The 20,993-nt window shown below is 39.2% G+C and overlaps 1 protein-coding gene and 1 long non-coding RNA gene across 19 annotated transcripts in view; one reads left to right on the top strand and one right to left on the bottom strand.

Annotated features, from left to right (window-relative positions):
* rbfox1 (RNA binding fox-1 homolog 1) overlaps positions 1–20,993 on the top strand; it is a 334,608-nt gene that overhangs the window by 32,292 nt on the left and 281,323 nt on the right. The window lies entirely within an intron of this gene.
* Positions 307–2,668, bottom strand: LOC137105956 (uncharacterized). Its single transcript, XR_010911878.1, has 3 exons — positions 1,877–2,668; positions 1,619–1,712; positions 307–1,542 (listed from the first exon to the last, which is right to left on the bottom strand). It is a non-coding gene; the product is annotated as an uncharacterized lncRNA (long non-coding RNA).

Below are 20,993 nucleotides of genomic sequence, written 5' to 3'. Positions count from 1 at the left end.
CCTCTTCAAGCAGACATGCATTTAGTTCTGTGATTGGATTTATCCATGTGATACATACAAACTTTAAACAGTATTGTGCTTGCTTAACCGCTCACACACACACACACACACACAGGTTAGAAGAGTGTTGTAGATTAAGAGTGTAATCCCACCTTCTGCTTAGTTATGTCAAACAAAATCCACTGTGGATTTCAGTGGCTATTACAAAAGCTCTCAGTTCTTGACAGGTCTATTGTGCCAGCTTCCTGCCGTGTTGCCCAAGCCATTAACATTTCAAACAATTGACACATCTAAGTTTATCATAGTTTAAGATGGAGGGCAACAAATGGATATTTGTTATGGATTTTTTTTATTCTTGGAGCACCCTGTAGGCCTGTCACAATAATTACATTCAACTTATCGTACAAAATATGAACATGACCTAAATATTTTTTGATACCTTTGATATTGCTCTTAGTGTTGTTTTGCAGAACACATTAATACAAATCAACATTAAAAGGTATTTAGGATAAATGTCAGACAGCTGTGAAATTTCTATATACTGCCCAAAAATTTAAATGAGGTGGGTTAGTCACAAATAGGGGAAATTAATGACTTTTCAATCAACAGTCATTGTCTGTGTTTGCATGGATCAATGTTTGTGTGCTTGGTGTGTAACATATGCTAATTGGTAAGTGAAGCTTATTAAACAGTAGATTGGTTTGTTTAAACTCTGGATGTTGTTGGGATGGATAATTCCTCTCATTATGTTGTAACAGGATCTATACTTTGTCTTTGTTTGCAGATACAAGATATGCTGAATTTTGCTATTGTTAAATAGTCTACTTCCATAGTGATTTACAATGTAGTTTCTCATTCACCTCACTCTCAATCATACTCAGACCAATGATGGCAGTTGCCATGCAAGGTGCTCATCTAATGGATCAAGAGCAGCTTGTAGCCAAGTGTAACCGGGAGTAGAACTACTGACCCTGTGGTATGTAGTCAACTACTCCGCCAACTAAGCTATAGGAACCACCTTTGTTTTGTCAGAAAATAGGTTGGTACATGGTGTTCTGTTATATTGCTGAGTGTCAGATTTGCTGCATGACTGCATTTCTACATATATACTGTATGTTATTAATGGGAGTAATGTTAGTATTTTAAGATATTGCTAAACCAACCTGTGGGTTTAATGTTGTGGCTAATTGCCACAATATATGCACGCTCCAACAGAGGTTAGCTTGGCCACAAAGACAAATTTTGTTGCAATATCAAATAAATTTCTACTCACTATGGAGAAGAAAGGAAACCAGCTAAGTCTAACTACACTGACCTAACACCTGACATCTATCACCTAACAGGGAGGTGGTCTAATGGGGAGGTGTTCAGGTTCCACTACTCAGGAGTTAAGGACCCAGAAAACAGCACAGGGAGTGAGTGAGTGGAACGACAGTTTATTGGAAAAATAACGTGGTGATGAGTGAAGAAGCGGGCAGGTTATCAGGAGGAGCAGGTTCACGCAGCAGGGGAAGTGGTGGGACATGGCCATGTATGGTGGATCTAGGGGAGAGAAGGAGAGAGAACACTGGAGTGGATGCAGAGAATTAATGACTGATGAAGGAATGAACAGACTTACTGAGGAAGTAGTGGTGGCTTACTGAGAAAGTTCTCTGCAATATGGTGGGGAAGAAAGTCAGGACCAGGGAAAGAACTAAAGGCAGCTGTGGGAACTGGTATAACAGAAAACAGGAAAAGCCACCATATCATAAACAAAGTAGAAATGAAAAGAGTCCATAAGGGAGTGATGCGTGTAACCAAGAAGTATAAGGAAAACAAAGTAACAAACTAAACTACCAGCTAAAAGCATCCAAAAGGAGATAACTTAGACACTTACTGCGAGGAGCAGAGATTCAGAGCCGGTGATCCAACCAACGGTTGCCGGGAACAGGGCGACAGCGATCCAACAAACAAATTCAGAAAAGAGGACAGACGAGGAAAGCAGAAGAGGACAGGATAAGCGAAGAAAACCCATCACGGGGTGAACAGGGAGAAACCCAGACTGGCAATACACTCGAGAGAAACATGAAGACGTTCTGGCACAGAGGAGCCGGGGAGTGAGGTATAAGAAGGGGAGGCAACAGGTTAAACCAGTGAGGCTAATAGGTTAAGCGGAGGGAAGAGAGATAGGTCCGGTAACCAGGGCTACACAGATCAAAGCCACCACTGTGACGCCACTCAGTTTTGATGGTAATTAAAGATATCCACCATCACATTCTGTCTACAACGTTTAGCTGACTAGCCAAAATTACATTTAGGATATTTAAAACACCTTAGAAATGTAAATGGCCTGGCCATTTATTCCATTTCAATTCAATTCAACTTCATTTATATAGCGCCAATTCACAACAAAGTCATCTCAGGGCACTTTACATAATAAATTCAAGATTATAAAGAGTATAGAGAGAACCCAACAATTCCCCCTGGAGCAAGCCATAGGCAACAGTGGAGGGGAAAAAACTCCCTTTAACGGAAGAAACCCCCAGCAGAACCAGGCTCAGGGTGGACGGCCATCTGCCTTGAGCAGTTGGATTTATCCTAGGAACTGGTGTTTAGGAAGGGGTCAGCAACCCCGACCATCTGAGGAACTATTTTTTGGCCAGACAGAAAAAACCTGTCTGCAGCTAAAACTATTTGGGGCCTATACATGGAGGTCTCATAGCCTATTTGTCTAAATGAAGCTTTCAAAATTGTCTGGTATATGCTATACCATACCAAAGATAATCACCGGGGTGGCTTTGATCTGTGTAGCCCTGGTCATCTCCTTTTGACCCCTGCCACTGGTCCAGAGATTTCTGAGATTATCCCTGGTGTAGAAGACAGGATCTTTTTAGCAGGGTAGAGTTCATTTTCAGAATCCTGGTCTGTAAATGGGCTTCTTCTTCACTGTATACGTCTGTCAGTGTTCACAGGAACACGGGTCTAAGAAAGGCACCCTATTATCTATAAACTGGTTAATTACGCATATATGCTTCTTTCTTACAAAATAACAACTGAGCTTTTTTTAGGCAGTAAAGGGATGGTGTCTGTGCAGTGTGTCTCTTAAATGGGTGACAAATGGTGTTCAAGCATTCATGTGTTCAGTTGTGATTGTCTCCTCTTGGGTAATCTTCGAGATAGTGGATCATCTTCCTCCTCATTCTGACTGACACACACACACATACTGTATATATGGTGCATGTATGTAAACATGTGAGAAACATATGCTCACGAGTGCCCACATGCACACACTGCCTCGATTATCTCCTGTGAGACCAATTACCCATCGATTCAATAACTGGAACTGCCACAGCTGTCAGTGCCAGCCATATTGTTACGGAACAATGGCTACTATCTGCACACACACACACACACATTTGTTCTGCACTCTGTGATTTATTTTCAGCCATCCTCACATGGAGATATGATTCTGGCATAAAACAGGATGGGTAAAATTCTGTATAAATCATTCAGCATTGACCTGCTTCTCCACCTGGAATGAAGTGGGTTAATTTTTTTTTCAGTGTGAAGTAAAATCTTATCACTGAATACAAAGTAACCATCGGAACCACCAGGAATTACGCAAACAATGCTTACACTTTCTTTCATATATACATACTCACCACAATGTCTGCTTTGCTGTGATACGTCACCATCAATACTATATTGGCCTGTAGAAAAACACAAGGTTTTACAGATAAAAAGCATTGTAGTGTTTACAATTGTCAAGTGAGTTCAGTGTTTTTAAAGAGCTAAGGATCAAAATGTTCTACAAAAAATGTTTTGTCTGTGGTTACTGAGAATCTTGATAGTTGGGTTGGTAGACCACATGCACTGTACCCAACTAGAAGGATTTCTTAATAAAACCAACAAGTTAGACATTTTTCAGTCTGGTTTCCATACTTATTATAGTACAGAGACAGCCTTAGCTAAAGTTGTTAATGATATCAGGGCTTCTTGTCATTATGCAGCCACATGTATTAAAATAAAAACGAATAAATAAAAGCTCAAGCACTGGACTAGCACTAGGAAAAAAACTGCAAAACAAACTAAAAGTCACTAGTATTCCTTTTGAACCTGCTACTGTCTGACTCCTCTTCAGTTTTTTGGGTTAACCACGATTTCTTCATGATTTTTTTTCATTCATATTATAATCTAAATTTAATATTATGTTTAATATAATTTACCGGTGTTTATAATTTTTAGACTATTTATTTGTGTGCATCTCACTGTCACAGCTTTAATATTATTATTATCACTGTTTTTATTGAATTCATATTGTATTGCCCTTGTTTGGTATGACTTTTTATCAACTTTACAATCTTCTGTAAAGCACTTAGAATAGCAATAACCTGTCCGAAAGGTGCTATATATTGGATATATATAACACGTTTGATTGATCAATTGATCAAATGTTTAATATGCAACTCATTGACCAAAATGTCATGCTTTTCTTTCTATTTATTGAACTGTTTTTAAATTGACAATTGTTACAAATCGAATTGAGACCCCAAGAATCAGAATTTAATCAAATTGTAAGATTGCCAAAGATTACAACCGTTAATAACAGGGCTATCAAAGACAGACTTAACACTAAATCTAAGTCAAGAATAACAATCTAGTTAATAATCTAAAGTTTAAACTAAATGTATATAGTAATAATTTTTGATATAACTCTGATATAGTTGATATAACTGAAGTGGGAAAAAATGGAATATTTTGGCAATATTGTCATCTTTGTAAAAGTACTGCAGGGGGCAGTACATTGAATGGTAAATGATCTGCACTCTTTTGCTGATTGCTTTCTTAACTCAGCTAAAATATATACTTAATTGGAAAACAAAATCGAAACCGTGTGCCGGCACAGATACACACTGAACCTTTTTCTTCTTTCTCCACACCACTTTGTAGTCAGTCACTAATGACATCATCAGTAAACAGAAACATAACACAACACACAATAAAGTACAGTTAACAATACACAATACATACTACATAAAACAAACTAAAACTGAACTTAAAACTGAGGAAACCCTTGGTTGGCTCATATACTGGCTGTATCTCAGACATAGAGAATGTCAGTTGTCTAGTTTTAAATTAACAAATACTCATTATCCAAATTCAGAAAAGTAGTCTCATGATAATATACACAGACTGCTCCCTCTCTTTACTCATTAATACACAGGCACTCCCTCATTGTGTTCTCTTTCTCTGAATACTAATCCTCATCTTTCTCCTTATCTATTCAGTAAGAGTGTGTACACACACACACACACACACACACACATACATATATATATATATATATATATATATATATATATATATATATGGAAGTGCCATTGCCATGATTCATCCAGATAACCTCATCTGGATGACTAAGAATCTTCACTGACTTTAATATTATTTGTTTATGGTACTTCCTGTTACCTTCAGGGTAAAATCAGAAGGGCAGGCAGCAGTCTGTGGAGATCCAGGACAAACATACTGAGGGCTATAAAAATGAGAGGAATAACAAAACATTACTCTGCTGAGACAAATATAAATGATTCTTCCACATGATCAGAAAACATGCAGAGGCATGTAGAAAACTTTTTCACATCCAAGTGGTGGCAAAGCAACCTTATCTTGTAACAGATAAATATCCATCCTAATAATGGGTTAATGATAGTTGTAAATGACAACAACTATCATTAACCCATTATTAGGATATGTTATATCTGATTCCACCTGGTTTGCAAATTAGTGCAGAACAGACAGGCAGCAAACTCTTGAGCATCGTGTATATTTTCTACGTTTTCTTAAATTCTGTAAAGGCTTTTTCACTAAATGAATATGATTTAATGTAGCTGGATCAGGTTTAGTGTCACAAAGTACCGTTCAAACTTAAGTCTTGTACCTCAGGATTGTGTCTGGTTGTATTAGCATATGTGGGCATACAAACATACATCCTTACAAAAATGTAAGGAAAGGAGCATTCCTTTTACCACATATGCTCCTTTCCTTCGTCCTCTCCATGTAACAAATGTAATGAAATGGTGCTGCATTTATTTTGGTTATCAACGTATTGGTTCATTGTCTTTATTTCTATAGGTAAAGGAATGGTCAGATCCTGCCTACCTTAAACAGGTAGCCTCTAATAGAGTGAGAAAAAAAAGCCCAAAATTAGCAACTGTGCTTTAGAAAGAAGCCTAAAAATCCACAGCCCACAACTTCCAATATTAACATATAAGCAACTCTCCACAAACATCCAATATCCAAAAGTTCAAAGTCGCTTATAATAAGCAGACTTAGCAGCAGTGTCTCTAAGTGTCAGGTTTTGTGTAAGGATGGACCCAAGCGAGACAAGAGGGGAGGGAGTGGAAACGAACAGAATACGATCAGAAACAAAAACGGAGTGAACATCATAACCGGCAGCTGATCAACTAAACAAGAACACTAATGGGAGAATAAGGAAAAACTAAATGGGAGCTAAGCTGAGTGAACTAAGGAACTAAAAGTGAACCAGAGTACATTAACAAGGGGTGTACATGAGTTGGGGAAGGGAAGGGAAGCTAAACATGGGTGTACTGAAAGAAAATCTACAAAAGTGCAAACAAACTCAGCAGTAACAAAAAAAAAAAAATGTGCATGCATCAAAACAGAGTCAGGAACAAGCGTAAATAGGGAATCGAAGTTGTGTACAGAGTGTCTCAGAAGTGAAGGCATAAACAGAAGGGACAGGGAACAAGTATACACAAATAACCAAACTGTGTGCACGACAGAGCAGATCAGGCATAAGGGAAAACACAATAAACCAAACCTCAAACCAAACATTAACATAGTCCAAAAAGAAGAGTCAGGCAGAACCAGGAGGCTAGATGTTCCATCAGGGAAAAACTGCAAGGATCTGGCAGGGAACTGTTGGGTGAGCTGGGTTTACGTAGGCCAGCGAAGAGGCGAAAACAATCAAGATTAATGAGGTAAGTAAAGTGACTGAAATGACTGTAAAGAGGAAGTGGGACTAATGGACTACAAAATAAAAGCCAGGAAGCAGGTCTGGGGAAAACAGGGTGAGAGAAGAAATGAGAGTAAAAGTCAGAGAGAGGGAGACAGCGAAGTGTAGAGATTGATGGAAAGAGAGAAAGAGGAAGAGAAGGGTGTGTAAGTGGGTAGATAGGTGAGCAGAGTCTGTTGTCAGGTCCACAACAGTAAGTGTAATGCAAAACATGCAAAAAAGTGTGGCACCAACTGTCAGAAGTGTGAAAGTTCCACATTGGTCCTACATTGGTTAATGAGTATGAGTTAGCAGTTTACTGGATCAGTAAGACTATCTTTAATTATTTTTAGACATGTATTTTAAATTTTAGTTTAAGTTTTTTTTTACCTAGATAATGACAAATTATTAAATAATTTTAGTCTGGATATTAAATCTGTATAAAGATATATTTAGAAGAATATTTACTAATTATATTGAGTATATGAAGTCACAACTTACTAGTATATATTTTTAATGAACTTTAATGAAGTTAATTTTAGCACTTAAAATCAAATTAATTACCAATTTGTTGGCACTTTTTTGTAAGTAACCAAAGATCAAATTTGGTAATAGTGTTGTATTGGCTAGTACAGTTTTAGTAAAACTGCTTAAAAAAGAACAAGTTAAAAAAAAACAGGATCAGAAATAGTTTAATAGGTACTGTACTCAGTGTTCGCATGTATTATGTTGTAGTGAATTTGAAACTTGTGACACAGTTCTGTATTCAGTCTGTATGAGACTACAGTATATTATGTATGTGTCACGGTCTTGGTTAAGGGATGGACCCAAGAGAAGAGACAGAGCGAGGGTTTGCAAAATAAGGGGCTTTTATTGAAAGAGATGTAAATGATGAACAGGACCAGCACACGAAAGGAGTTAACTTGAAAACAAGAGGGGAACCGAATTACCAGAAATAAACACAGCTAAGGCTCAGGGGACAAGTTAGAGAAAGGACTAACAGAGGCTACTGATAAAATAAGGCACAGATAAACGTTAAACCACTAAAGCGGGTAAACACAAGGGTAAGGCTAAGGAGACTAAGAAATATCAAAAGAACAAACTACTGAACAAAGGCTAACACGTAATAATGATTAAAGTAAAACGGAGCACAACTTACACACTGGAAGGGAACAATACCAAAGTAACACACTGGGGGAGCACATAAACACAAGGACTAAGGGGAGGCAGTCACAAACAAACTCAACATAAAGCACTGGCAAACTGAAGAGCACACAAGCAAACCTAAACATGAAAAAACCAGGATAACACAAGCGGAGAAAACTAGGGACTAGGCCAAAATACTGAATTAAACAAAAGGCAAACCTCAGACCAAAACCACACAGGAAACACAGAGTCCAGAATACCAAAGTCCAAGATGCTGGAGTCCAGATTTCCCAAGAGTTCGAGAAACATAAGTTTCAGGCTTTACCAAAAGTCCAGAGTCTACTGTGGGGTTGGTGAGCATAATAACAGCAACAAGGAAGATAGTAACCACGATGGCAGAGACCACATTAACAATGACGAGAATCTGGCAGGGGAGTGAAGGGAAGACTGAACTTAAATAGAGGGTGGTACAGGTGCAAACAATGAGGGACAACGAGGGCAAAGCTGGGAAAAGAACCAAGGACAGGAAGTAAGGAGAAGGGGCCACAAAATAAAAGTCCAGGGACAGGAAGTGCAACAAGACCCTGACAGTATGTGAACATAACTAGAGTTTACTATTTGTATTAGTATTTATTTTTCTGTCTTGAAGCTATTAAGCATACAGTATCTTATCTTGACACACTTTTATTGTTAAAACACACAGTATCATGGCACCACATTGATAATGGGCTGTTGGTATTTTATAGATATAGATGATGAACAGCACAATAAGCTTCCATAACCTATTGAGATGACCGATATTTTGACCACGACTGGTCTTTTAAGACAAATCAACTAATGTCATACAGACAATCCTTTTATGCAGTCCCATTTGACAATGGCCACAGTTTAGACTTAGGACCTAAGTGCACAACCACAGAACCAGTTTTATGAGTTTATTTAGACACCCAAGACTACGGTGTAAATGAGCTTAGTAAGTAGGGTGTTACCTCTGTCTGCTCTGCCTAATTTGCAAACCAGAAGGATTCAGACATAACAGATCCTCATGATGGGTCAAAGACAGTTGGAAATGAGATGTTTTTCTGTCCCACTTGGATGTATGCTTTCTACAAAGTACATATGTCTTCATGTTTTCTGATCCTTTGTTCATGCATCAATTATCTGTAGGTGTGTTCGTAGGCAGAGAGAGAAGAGGAAAGCTAAGAATGTAGGACTGACTGTAGGGACTTTGAATGTTGGGACCATGACAGGGAAGGCTAGAGAGTTGATTGACATGATGCAGAGAAGGAAGGTGGATATACTGTGTGTCCAGGAGACCAGGTGGAAAGGTAGCAAGGCTAGAAGCTTAGGAGCAGGGTTCAAGTTGTTCTACCATTGGTCAGATAGGAAGGGAAATGGAGTAGGAGTTATCCTGAAAAAGGGGATTGTGAGGAATGTTCTAGAGGTGAGTATAGTATCATAAGTCTGAAGCTGGAAATTGAAGGGGTGATGTTCAATATTGTGAGTGGTTATGCCCCAACAGGTAGGATGCGATTTAGAAGAGAAGGAGAAATTCTGGAGTGAGTTAGATGAAGTGATACAGAGCATCCCCAGAGGTGAGAGAGTGGTGATTGCACCTACACCACCATCCTGTGTTATGCTGTGAAGGGAACAGAGGTGATGAGAATGTGATGTGCAGGTTTGGTCTTCAGGACAGGAACGCAGAAGGACAGATGGTGGTAGATTTTGCAAAGAAGATGGAAATGGCTGTAGTGAACACTTTCTTCCAGAAGAGGCAGGAACATAGGATGACGTATAAAAGCGGAGGTAGAAACACTCAGGTGGACTACATCTTGTGTAGACGTAATCTGAAAGAGATCAGTACCTGTAAAGCATTTGTAGGGGAGAGTGTAGCCAGACAACACAGGATGGTGGTGTGTAAAATGACTCTGGTGGTGAAGAAGATGAAGAGGACAAAGGCAGAGCAGAGGACAAAGTGGCAGAAGTTGAAAAAGGAAGAATATCGTGTAGTTTTGAGGGAGGGGCTGAGACAGACTCTGGGTGGTTTGGAGGTGCTTCCAGATGACTGGACCACTACAACTAATATGATCAGGGAGACAGGTAGTAGGGTACTCGGTGTGTCATCTGGAAAGAGGAAAGTGGACAAGGAGACTTGGTGGTGGAACGAGGAAGTTCAGGAGTGTATACAGAGAAAGAGGTTAGCTAAGAAGAAGTGAGACACTAAGAGGACTGAAGAGAGTAGACAGAAGTACAGGGAAATGCAGCGTAAGGTGAAGGTACAGGTGGCAAAGGCCAAACAAAGAGCATATGAGGACTTGTATGCTAGATTGGACACTAAAGAGTTAGAGGTGGATTTGTACAGGTTGGTGAGACAAAGAGACAGAGATGGGAAGGATTGTGCAGCAGGTTAGGGTTAGGTGATTAAAGATAAGGATGGAAATGTATTGACAGGTGCCAGGAGTGTGATGGGAAGATGGAAGGAGAACTTTGAAGAGTTGATGAACGAGGAAAATGAAAGGGACCGAAGAGTAGAAGAGATGACTGGTGTGGAGCAGGAAGTAGCAAAGATTAGTAAGAGTGAAGTGAGAAGGTCCTGATGACATACCTGTGGAGGTATGGAAGTGTCAAGGAGAGGTGGTGGTAGAGTTTCTGACTAGTTTGTTTAACAAGATCTTGGAGAGTGAGAGGATGCTGAGGACTGGAGGAGAAGTGTACTGGTACCAATTTTTAAGAACAAGGGAGATGTGCAGAGCTGTGGCAACTACAGAGGAATAAAGCTGATGAGCCAAACAATGAAGTTGTTGGAAATAGTTTTGGAAGCTCGGCTAAGGGCAGAGGTGAACATTTGTGAGCAGCAATATGGTTTCATGCCTAGAAAGAGTACAACAGATGCAGTATTTGCTTTGAGGATGCTGATGGAGAAGTACAGAGAAGGTCATAGGGAGTTGCATTGTGTCTTCATAGATTTAGAGAAAGTGTTTAACAGGGAGCCAAGGAGGAGCTGTGGTATTGTATGAGGAAGTATGTTAGAGTGGTGCAGGACATGTATTAGAGCTGTAAGACTGTTGAGGTGTGCTGTAGGTGTGACAGAGGAATTCAAGGTGGAGGTGGGTCTGCATCAAGGATCAGTTCTGAGCCCCTTCAATTCAATTTAATTCAATTCAACTTTATTTATATAGCGCCAATTCACAACAAAGTCATCTCAGGGCACTTTACAGAATAAAGTCAAGATTATAAAGATATATGGAGAGAACCCAACAATTCCCCCTTGAACAAGCCTAAGGCAACAGTGGAATAACAAAACTTCCTTTAATGGAAGAAACCTGCATGTCTTGTAGGCTTGAAGCTTTATTAACTGATTATTTTCATCTGGTTCCATAGATAAATATAGCTGGCAGCATAGCAGTGGAAATATATGTAATGTTTTCTAATAATGTTGCCTAAAGGAGACATTTATAAAGTAAAGTAAAGTTGTTTGCTCTGGTGATGGACAGGCTGACAGATGAGGTTAGACAGAAATCTCCATGGACTATGATGTTTGCTGATGACATTGTTATCTGTAGTGAGAGCAGGGAGCAGGTGGAGGAAAATCTAGAGAGGTGGAGGTCTACTCTGGAAAGGAGAGGAATGAAGCTTAGCCGCAGCAAGACAGAATACATGTGTGTCAATGAGAGGGACCCAGGTGGAATGGTGAGGTTACAGGGAGCAGAGGTGAAGAAGGTGCAGGACTTTAAGTACTTAGGGTCAAAAGTTCAGAGTAACAAAGAGTGTGGAAAAGAGGTGTAGAGGCGAGTTCAAGCAGGTTGGAACGGGTGGAGAAAAGTGTCAGGTGTGTTGTGTGATAAAAGAGTATCAGCAAGAATGAAAGGAAAGCTGTTCAAGACGGTGGTGAGACTAGCGATGTTGTTTGGTTTAGAGACAGTGGCACTGAAGAACAGACAGGAGGCAGAGCTGGAGATGTTGAGGTTCTCTTTGGGAGTGACGAGGATGGACAGGATCAGGAATGAGTACATCAGTGGGACAGCTCATGTTAGATGTTTTGGAGATAAAGTCAGAGAGGACAGATTGAGGTGATTTGGACATGTTCAGAGGAGAAACTGTGAATATATCAGTAGAAGGATGCTGAGGTTGGAGCTGCCAGGCAGGAGGTCTAGAGGGAGACCAAAGAGGAGATTTATGGATGTAGTGAGAGAGGACATGAAGTTAGTTGGTGTGAGAGAAGAGGATGCAGAGGATAGAGTTAGATGGAGGCACATGATTCGCTGTGGTGACCCCTGAAAGGGAAGAGTGTAAAGGAAAAGAAGAAGAAGAAGAAGAAGAAGCTTATCCTATATAGGGTTGTGCGGGGGGTCATTGGGCTAGTGGCGGAGTCCAACCTGGACAGGCGTCCAGTCTTTCTGAGGGCCAACACAGAGACATAGACAGACAGATGACCATTTACAACTACAGGCAATTTAGAGACACAAATTAACATAAAATGCATATCTTCGGCCTTTGGGGAAAACCCATAGAAGCACAGTGAGAACATGCAAACTCTACCCAGACTGACTGGGGATTTGAACCTGGGACCTTCTACCTGTGAGGTGGCAGCAATAATCCTTTCCCACCATCCTCCCCAAAATTGAGAAAAGTACTGGAAACACTACAATATAGCAGAGACTAATACTCTAACAAAACCTGGTAACAGACTTAAATATAACACGATAACTTTAACAGTAATCAAGTCAAAACAGGAGGGTGATCAGAAACATGGGAGTAAGAACAAAGGTGCATGGTATAGCTGAGAGGGTCTTAGTGTGTCAATGTGAGGCACACTGAGGTCTGTGAACACTTGGAGCTTCTACCTTAAAGCAAGTTCAGCTAATTATTGCTATGAAGTCTGGGATATGAGCATGTTCATGTGAAAGAGGCAGAGTTCACTTTCACTTAAAGCTTGGGCAACAATTATATTGTTGTTGTAATTGAAGGCCAACTATCATCACAAAGTCACTAATCTAACCAGGGTTACTACACTCTCTATTTCACAAATGTAGGCAGTGATGTCCTCGGTTTAACATAAATCTATATTCTGAATTCAGTGCCTGCAGAATTATTTAATTCTAGCTGTTTGTTTACTTACATACATTGGGGATGGTCTACATCACTGAACTATTCCCTGAAACCTCCACTGAGTATGGAGTGACTTCTCTGAAAGGCTAAGCATGAGCCCTGCTGACATAATCACTGTCGTAGCAAACAATTAGCAATTGGTGCTGAGCAGGATGACTAAACCATGAGTCATTTTGGACAGCAACACTCTGAGCTTTCGATCGTTGATTGCACAAGCTGTATGTGCATGTGTACCCAGTGACTTACTATATAACGCAGTCTCCTGAACTGCTTCTGTTTTCCAAGTTGACCCAGAAGCTTATTACTTCACATGGTTTTTCACATCACTGTAGAGAAAAGATTGAGAGGAAATAGCTTCTGTATCTGTCACCCAGAGCTTTGCTTTCTCATGGACCTAAAGCTTTTAGTTTCTCCTCTTTCCAAGAATGTTTTCACTGAATGAGCCTTCCAAATCATTTTTCAGCAGTCCAGATGCAGCATTTTCCCATTTCCTGTAACTCTAAACCCTTTAAAGTGCAGTCTTTAATTTTCAGAGAGAATAAACACAATATTCAGGTGTTACCGGCTTTGGACTTCTGCATTTTCCAGTGTGAGGCTACTTGTCCTACCAACCTGCTCAGAGTTTTGTTGTTGCTTTTCTTGCTCTTTTCTTTTCTTTCTCCATTTTCCACTCACCCCAACCGGTTAAGGCAGATGGCTGCCCACCCTGAGCCTAGTTATGCTGGAAGTTTCTTAAATGGAGTTTTTCCTCTGCACTGTAGCCTAATTTTTATTTCTAATTTGAAGGTATCCAGTCAAGTAAATTTGTTTCAGTCTATGACAAATTCAACATGATCAAAAATGTAGTAAGATACTGTAGCTGTCCATTTGTTGCAGTGCTTTAGTGTTTTGTACGAAAATATTGATTCAATTTTCAATTCAACTTTCTTTATATAGCGCCAATTCACCACAAAGTCATCTCAAGGCACTTTACAGAATACAGAAGTATAGACTATAAAGATGTATAGAGAGAACCCAACAATTCCCCCTTGAACAAGCCTAAGGCAACAGCGGAAAAACAAAACTTCCTTTAATGGAAGAAACCTGCAGCAGAACCAGGCTCAGGGTGGGCGGCCATCTGCCTTGACTGGTTGGGGTGAGTGGAAAGTGGAGAGAGAAAAGAAAAGAGCAACAAAAAGCAACACCAAAACATTGGGCAGGTTGGTAGGACCAGTAGCTGCAGACTGGAAAACACACAGCTCCAAAGCCTGGGGACACCTGCAGAGAGGGACAGAAAAGGAGAAAGACAACTATGATGAGCTGGGGTCAAAGCACATAACATTGAAATTAGATTTTTGCCCATTTCTTGCTAAAATCAAACAACATTGTGGTGCATATCACATGATAATGATCTACTGTACCTACTACCTTTGGAAGATCTACAGTATTTACAGTACTAGCCTAAATCTATGGTGTTGATAAGAACAGGATATCAGTCATTAATTGGTGCAATAACATCTGAAGCAGGTAGAGATGGAAGCGTCTCCTAAAACAGTGACCTCTGGTAGTAGTAACAAAAAATGTTAACTTTGCATTCAGTGATTTTGGGATTTTTGGGAGTTCAAGACTCTTACTTCTGGTTTAGGATAGACAATGTTCGGGTCTCTAGTTTGCTTAGTTGAGCCTCATCAGGGAATAATATCATGTATTGTCAAAGTTTGCTAATGAGATTGTGTGAACAAGAACAAAATACTGGCAAAAACAAGCTAATTCTAGTACACTCCATGCTAGTTTGACACTGTGACACACGGAACTGGGAGGGCTGAGAGTTGAAAAAAATAAAATAAATGTGGGGTCTTTCTTCCACACATTGCATCTAATGAGCTGTGTGTGTGGGTGGGGGTGTGGGTGTCTCTCTCAGGCTCCACTGCAGACGTTTAGCCATGTGTGGGCTGCCTAATTAGTGTGTACATGTGCGCTTATATGTGTGCTCGTGTTTGTGTGTATGTGTGTGTGTCAAGGACCCCTAGAGAATGTTGTTTTCCTCATTTGTGGTGACAAATAGGCAGCCTGTGGAGAAAGGGCGATTCGCTGCGTTTCAGTTGACCCTTGACATCTCATTTGGGCCTGATAGATGGGCACAGTTGCAGGTTGCTGTTTACTATCTGAAGAAATGACCATGTAGCAAACACATTCACCATCTACCAACAAACTGCTCCAGAACAGCATGGATACCTGGGTTTGAGGATAGTACAGGGCAGGTACTGGAAAGAGGAAAAACCTTTATGGTACTTTGCCTGGAATCTACTGTAATTTTAATGATCAATCTTTTCATTATTTCTTTAATCAGTTGAGTAATATTAATTAATTTACATGTAAACATGAACATTTTAAAGTATGTTTTAAACCAAATGCATTTCTTTAAGCATTGTTTGTTTAAACAATTACAGAACAACAGTAATAAATGTGAATAATTTATGCAAAAATAGAGATTTTTGGCTGCCCACCCTGAGCCTAGTTATGCTGGAAGTTTCTTAAATGGAGTTTTTCCTCTGCACTGTAGCCTAATTTTTATTTCTAATTTGAAGGTATCCAGTCAAGTAAATTTGTTTCAGTCTATGACAAATTCAACATGATCAAAAATGTAGTAAGATACTGTAGCTGTCCATTTGTTGCAGTGCTTTAGTGTTTTGTACAAAAATATTGATTCAATTTTCAATTCAACTTTCTTTATATAGCGCCAATTCACCACAAAGTTATCTCAAGGCACTTTACAGAATACAGAAGTATAGACTATAAAGATGTATAGAGAGAACCCAACAATTCCCCCTTGAACAAGCCTAAGGCAACAGCGGAAAAACAAAACTTCCTTTAATGGAAGAAACCTGCAGCAGAACCAGGCTCAGGGTGGGCGGCCATCTGCCTTGACTGGTTGGGGTGAGTGGAAAGTGGAGAGAGAAAAGAAAAGAGCAACAAAAAGCAACACCAAAACATTGGGCAGGTTGGTAGGACCAGTAGCTGCAGACTGGAAAACACACAGCTCCAAAGCCTGGGGACACCTGCAGAGAGGGACAGAAAAGGAGAAAGACAACTATGATGAGCTGGAATCTACTGTAATTTTAATGATCAATCTTTTCATTATTTCTTTAATCAGTTGAGTAATATTAATTAATTTACATGTAAACATGAACATTTTAAAGTATGTTTTAAACCAAATGCATTTCTTTAAGCATTGTTTGTTTAAACAATTACAGAACAACAGTAATAAATGTGAATAATTTATGCAAAAATAGAGATTTTACTGTATGCTAGGCCTGCAACATTTCAGTCAAAGATCAGTAGGATGGTAATGGCAATGTTTACTTCACACATTGTGAAACATTATACAGAAAATAATAAAAATGATTTTCTTTAGTAATATTGCACACTTAAGACTTGGAAGTGAGGTGCAGGAGGTAGAGTGGTCGTCCACCAATCCCGCAGTTGTTGGCTCAATCCCCGGCTACATATCGAAGAGTCCTTGAGCAAGACACTGAATTCTAACTTAGTTGCTCCTGTTGAGTGTTGGCCAGCTGTGAAGCAGCTCCCCCATCGGTGTGTGATTGTGAGTGTGAATGGATGAATAAAAAGCAGTGTAAAGTGCTTTGAGTGCCAATACGTATAAAAGCACTATGGAAGTAAATATGTCATTATCATAATCACGGTCATTATAATTTGTTGAGCAAGGCAGGATAGAGCTTGGCTGACTTTGTTAACTAAGCCAGGGTTGCTACTACCTGAGCAACTATATTTTTATGTTATCTGTTCACAACATGATTTAAATATCTCCTTTCACTAAGGTTTTGTAACACATATGCATGTGTTTAGAAGGGATTTTCTTTGATAAACTGAGGCACAGTGTTCAGATGTAATGTTTTAGAAGCACTTAAGCTTCTATAAAGGATGGCAGCAGAGGCAGTCTGGCAGTCCAGTGATGAACCTAAATACAAATACATCATCTGCAAACACATATAGTATATAGCCAGTGTTTTGAAAGAACCTGAAAGAATGCAGCATGGCTGATTGAAAGTCTGCCTTGTATTTTATCAAAAATCTGCTCGTTTATCACCCAGACTGTTACTGAGTAGAACAATTGAAAAGCCTTTTTTTAGCCTTAGTTTAGACGTACCTTTTAAAATTGGGCTATAAATAGAGATATAAAGTAGAGTATGAACATAAACAAAAATCAATTAAGAAATTAAAGCAGATAGATATTTAAAAGTAACAATAACCTGTATAAACCAGGCTTTCGTAACATAGATGTCAGTAGTTATTTTTCTAACATGACTACTTAATCTGCCATTTTATTTGAGACAGGATGAAGATTAGCCACATTGGCATTGGCCAAACTGTAATATAAATAAGAAAATAATGAGAGTAGTAAAAGATTACATCTGTTATCTTGTACTTGTTAATGCTTTTTCCCTTATCATCATTCTAAACATTTGTCATTACAATTGCACATTTCTATAATTTTCTATCATGACAATCACTACATAAGCCAGATACCTTCTAATTAATTATAGACTTCTCCACCAGCGTACTGTACTGACACCACAATGGTATTTTTACTCCAAAGCAATGAACTGTTTGTTGGTGACACTCAGAGTCACTTGTAGTCTTTCTGAGACAATAATAGAGTGGACCGACAAAGAAAAAGCATTTGATATTGAAATGAGACCGGGACACGAGGAAGAGGGAGCAGCAAACTCAAACAACGTGAGAGACATCAATAGACAGAAAAAATGAGAATTTGCAAATGAAGAATGAAGTTAGATAGATATCACTGTTATTTTACTAGAGATACAAAATCCTTATTATTACGTAGTGGTTCTCACTATGCCACAACCAGTACAGTTGTATACAGTATTAGTATTTTTCTAACTTTCAGCTACATTTTTGTGCATCACTTGCCTGTTATATTCAGGTTCAGACTCTACTTTAATAAAACTGTTTTTCATGGAGTAACTATCCCAACTATCTTACTCTGTATACATCTCCAGCAGCCCCCCTTACTGAGGTTATCTTGTAGTATCAGACAAGTTACATTATTCATTGTTGTGCTCCCATTTGCTGGTGTATAGGTAATGCATAAATGCATCCAATCCGAGGGGATTTTGCATACCTCTTCATGATTGTCATGTCAAGCCTAAAATGCCTGAGCTGGTGAAAAAAAATTGTGATGCATGAACATGGGCTGTTTTGGATAGATTTGAATACAGTCATGTGCAACCCTTATTTTAAAAATGGTAAAAAGTGTAAAACAAATTTTTTCATCAACATAATATTTAATATTCCATCATGACATCATCAGAATTATGGAACTTTGGAGTCCCGTCCCGAAGACCCCTTGTGAGAACTGTGTAATGCTGTAGAGTACAGCATAGCTCAGTATTATTGCCAAACATCTATCGTTTCTTAGCATGGCTAATTGAAAAAAAAAGTCAGAAGTTAACATTTGAGGAAGCAAGGATAAGATAAGAGATTTAATTTTTTTGTGAGAGCTAAAAACGATAACAAAATATAAAACAAATGCGGAGCTGGTGTAATAACCTCTTTGCTGGATTATATTAGTTTGATTTGTAGTTTTATTATTGAACATTTTAAACATTGTTTGTGGTTAGTATACGCATTACATCAGAGAAACCTGTTACAGAAACCTGGCATTACATCATTGGAGTTGCTGTTACACTGCTGTTAGTGACACTTTTTAATGTGGCAATAAATAAATCAATGGCAGCATGATAAAATCAGTCAGTCTGCATGACTGTTTGGCTTCTGATGCTCACTTTGTTAGTTCAGGACTAGTTTAGGCTTGTAAATAAATGTACCACTTCACGGACAGGATCCAAACTGTGGTTTGTATGTCCGACAGTTGTGTAAAAGTGGGATTAACAACAGTGGGAGAGACAATTGTACCAATGCACCTATTCCTTCTTACTTGGGCTCTAAATATCACGTCAGGCTTTGTATCAGCAGATATTGTCTATCAAATGACTTGGATTGGGGTCTTGATTGGGACATTGTTCGAAAGAAAAATACAAAAAATAGCAAAAAGTAAGAAACATAATGCCTGTATTGTTTGTGATGTGGATTTTGTGTAAATGTGGAAGAATTTGACTCCTCTCTCAGCACAAATCTTTGAGCTCCCTATTTGTCCTGGAGATATTGTACTTTTAAATATGCACTAAAATAAGATGGTTTCCTCATTTCTGTACTTTATCCCTTCTTCCTCTTACTTTGGTCTGCCAGCTCTCCAGTCTCATCATTATTCCCCCACAACCCCTCCCTCAAGCTTTAAATTTAAGCTGCCTATTCTCTGGCCTATCTAATCCAAACTTAATCAGAGGCACAGATACACTGCAGCTGAGTGATGGAGACACACAATGGGACAGGAAGGTGGAGGAGAGAAGGAACAATGGAGTTCAGACCGAGAACACACGATTGAGAGGGAGACAGTTCAAGCAGAATTACAGGAGGCAGAGACAGAGGGTTTGAGTGACAGTCAGAGGGGATTGGAGAGGAGGGAGCACAGATGGTTCTTCCCAATGACAAGCAGCTAAATACCACATCAGGCAGGATGGGAGCATCTCTGCCAGGGGAAAGAGTGGATTCATGGTGTTCCAGTTTTAAGTGGCTGTTGACTGTTCTTTTTAAAAGAAGACAGAACTGTAGTTTCATGCTATTAGAAACAGTCTAAAATATATCACTTTTATTAAGAAACTACGTCTTTTGAATATTGCATTAATGTTTTTTATGTTCAGACATTTGTTATACTAATATGCATATTGCCAATACGATACCACACTGCAGTCGGAAAGTGGTGAGGCACAACTGTAAGGGCAATTTTTCAGCATTTGAAATAGCAAAAAACTGTGGTTCCAAGTTTGATTTGGTCCTTTTTCCAGACTTCTGTTCACCACAATAAAATGGTTTCATCAGTTCCAACACACATATCCAAGCCACAGTACTAATATGTGCTCAGCATTAAGAAACTCTCTTTTACAGAAACTCCTATTGAAAATATGCATCACACAAACCAGTAATTTGCAACATTTGTAGATTTGTTGCCCTATAATGCATAATAGTGATTGTTATATTTCATAAATCAATCTTTGAATGGTGTTGTTGGACAGTGGTACCATTTTTCATTTCATCGGCAGCTGTCGGTAGGGCTTGCACTTTGAGCTGCTGCAATCACAAAGATGTTATGCTCTCTTTTTGGATTCCTTAAGCTTTTGAAGTTTGGAGAGACCAAAGTGGGCTACTCAATATGAGGACTGTATGATGATGACTAAGTTAACTATTTTAAAATTTAAAGACTTGATATATAAATATCTAAATATTTTTAGATGAACAGCTTTATTAAAGCTTGGTCACTTGGTATTGTGTACATTAAGTTGAAAGACTATGAAAGCCCTTCTGCACTTTCACTAGGCCAAATCTATCCTTCACTCAACCGTTTACCTCAGAAATGAGGTGCACAGGGGGCTCTAGCCTATTCCTGCTGCCAGTGGGTGAGAGGCTGGGTCCACCCTGGGTGGTTCTTCAGTGTATCTCAGGGCCTTCACAGAGAGACAAACTCAGACAGACAACTATTCACACCTACGTGCAATTTTGAGTCACTAGTTAACTTAACATGGATGTCTTTGGACTGTGGGGGGAAAACCTGAGGAAACCCACAAAAGCAGAGGAAGCACATGCAAAACTCCACACTCCACCACTA

Source organism: Channa argus, chromosome 20 (assembly GCF_033026475.1).
Source record: "Channa argus isolate prfri chromosome 20, Channa argus male v1.0, whole genome shotgun sequence".
Classification (NCBI taxonomy): Eukaryota; Metazoa; Chordata; class Actinopteri; order Anabantiformes; family Channidae; genus Channa; species Channa argus.
Note: the sequence above shows the minus strand (reverse complement) of the source record. Positions and strands in the feature narration are given on the sequence as shown.